Here is a 2,847-nt window from a genome sequence, read left to right on the forward strand (position 1 = left end):
TCAATTTGTGGAGGTTTATAACCCCACCAAATGATTTTTGGGGGTTTCTAAAACCTCCAAAATTTGAGGTGCCACGAGCTCTTTTGTAGAGGTTTTTTGAAACCCCATCATTTATTCAGTGGAGGTTTTGTGTATGTTTAGTGGGGGTTTTATATTGGTCTTTTATGACGGTTTTAAATCACTTTTGTGGCAGTTTAAAACCCCCACAAATTAATTTTCTAATTTAACAAATATTAGCTATTTTGTGGGATTTTTAAACTTCCACAAATCTTTTGATTATTTATTTATTTTTAATTTCAAAACATTCATTAATTCCATCTCATTTACACTCTACTCAAATTAAAAATTTAGTTTTTAATATTACAATTTAAAAACTAAATCTTTTATAGCTCAATAATTTCTCAATAACACCAAAACAACAATAATTCCTCAATATAAGACAATATAAGTATATAACTCTCTATATATAAAAGTTCTCAATGTCAATAGTTCCAAACATAATTACATATGGTATAGTTCTACATAACTATCACTGTTTTTCTTCAAAAAATTAAAACAAAACAACAACTTTAATGTTTCAATATCATCTAACTACATAAAAGTCTCAAATATTTGTCCTCTAATGTCCATTGCTAGCACCGATGATCTCCTAGCAACAAATCTTGTCTGCACTAAATCTGCAACAACCTCATGATGGTTGCTCTAAATCTAAAAGCAACGAAATTATGGCTATAAAACTGCTACATGATGAGGAATGCTTTGCAGTTGTGAATATTTAGAAGTAAAAGTGCCAACAAGACCCAAAAAAAAGCATCGCATCCGCATAGAATGTTAAGTGTATAAGTCTATAAGCACAAGTACATGTAATTATAGATTTGCAAAAGTTCACTTGGGAGAAAGCAATAGTGGCGTCTCTTGAGGAGGTTTATACCAAGAGAGGCTAAAGAGAGACAATTAAATAAACAAGAGAGAGTTTAATCAATGAATGAGATTTTATTTTTTGATGACATTTAGTAGTGACACATACAAAAATTAACATGGATTCAGAAAAGCTTGAGCAGTAAGGGTACATACCTTCGTTATTGTCAGGGAATTCCTCCTAAAAGGGTGAATAATAAATCGCCTACTTAGTTTTTACTGCAGAAAATGTATGAAACAGATTAGCTCAAGCAGAATCTATATTGAATGTTAATATAAAAATGTATCCTTTGGATATCAAAATCAACTCAAAGTGAAGAAAATTTATCAATTTACATGCTAAAGACTCATTTGCTCCTGCTTCTGGTGACGTGGATACTCTAGCATAATCTTCTGCAGAAAATGGTTTCCTGTACTTCTGTTGCTCACTTGGTGAGGCAATAGCAAGTGATTTCTGGTTTGATAAGACATCTGTCAAACAAAAGATTATTTGGCAAAGCAAGTCCTTGGAGAAAGCAATAGCAAAAGATGACACCTATCTATGAGACACTAATAAACCAACATAACTTAAAACTTCTTGTAACTGATTACTTTCTCAACAGAACAATAAGCAGTTTCAAAAAAATTGTCCTATCTGAGTACAGGTATCGGTTAACTAACTCACCGGTGCCAGAATCAGATAAAACTTTTCCAGACCGAGCAGCATCGATTGTAGACAGGGTGAAAGGCCTTATTGCTTCTTTCACATGCTCCTCAGTAGCAACATGAAATCTGATGCAGGAGAAATTGAGTTAGAATGTCTAAGACGCAGGTACTATATCAAAAGAATAAACTGAAGAAGAAATACAAAGAATGATTAGATTTAGCTAATAAATTTAGTATGTTATACGGCATAGCATATTGAGGGGATCAGTGGAATCATGTTATTTGGATTATCTTCCAACTCAAATACAAGAATTTAATTAAAAATTTGATAAGATTATAAAAACTAATATAGTAATTAAACACTTTATTTATTGTAGGAACATAAAAGAAAAGAGAGCTAGTAAAGAGTGCAGTGGGCCCAAATTATGTAACAGCTAGCAAGGTAAGTGGGGAGGGTGTGTGCTGATAACATACACACATACTAGAAAGTAATGTTAATAAGGCCTATGTTAATGCTATTGCTTCTACCAATGGATTTTTCTATGATATCAAACCAAGAGGCTTTAAATTTGTTTTCTCCACCAACTTGATTCTGTTTGTGAGATTAGGAACACTATTTGGCTTCTCAAAAGGAATGATGAGTGGGATGATTATGAACAAAAGCAAGAGAATAATAAAAGTTTTTTGTTTTGAAGACGAAAGAAAATGGGAGGAAGAAGAGTACTTAGAACCCATTTTATCTTTTCTATTTTCCTATTTCTACTCTATTCTACTGCCACTATTCTATATTACTATGATTGGTACTGTAACACCCTAATATTCAAATCCTTATGCTCGAGTCATAAGTCAATGATATTACGGTGGTACGACTCTCAGGTGGATTTTTAATATATAAATATAGGTAATTTCGAAAAGAGTATTAATCGAGAAGCCTGAAAAGAGTAGAAATAAAATCGCGAAGACGTATCACTCACGTTTCGACAACAAAAGATAAATCGTGAAGCCGAAAATGATATACGGACAAGGCGTAGAGGAGATTAAGAGATAGATAACAGATAGATATATATAACATAAGTAAATAGCCACTAGTCGCGACCCACGAAGTTTAGGCCGGCTAGGGTACAGTATGAAAGTAGATGACAACAGTATATCCTAATCTCTCCCAAAGGAAACATAAGAGCCTCTATAGGCAAGTTCCAAAAGAGTTCAATACATAATATAATCTTTTCAAAACATAGGTGGAGAGATTCTAATCAAACACAAAGTAGAGGAAATAAAGATCTT

General features: G+C 32.7%; 1 long non-coding RNA gene across 1 annotated transcript; it reads right to left on the reverse strand.

Moving 5' to 3' along the window:
- Positions 1-540: 540 nt before the first annotated feature.
- On the reverse strand, positions 541-2,542 carry LOC112769244 (uncharacterized). Its single transcript, XR_003186423.2, has 3 exons — positions 1,583-2,542; positions 1,255-1,389; positions 541-1,137 (listed from the first exon to the last, which is right to left on the reverse strand). It is a non-coding gene; the product is annotated as an uncharacterized lncRNA (long non-coding RNA).
- Between the last annotated feature and the right edge of the window lie 305 nt (positions 2,543-2,847).

Source organism: Arachis hypogaea, chromosome 18 (assembly GCF_003086295.3).
Source record: "Arachis hypogaea cultivar Tifrunner chromosome 18, arahy.Tifrunner.gnm2.J5K5, whole genome shotgun sequence".
Taxonomy (NCBI): domain Eukaryota; kingdom Viridiplantae; phylum Streptophyta; class Magnoliopsida; order Fabales; family Fabaceae; genus Arachis; species Arachis hypogaea.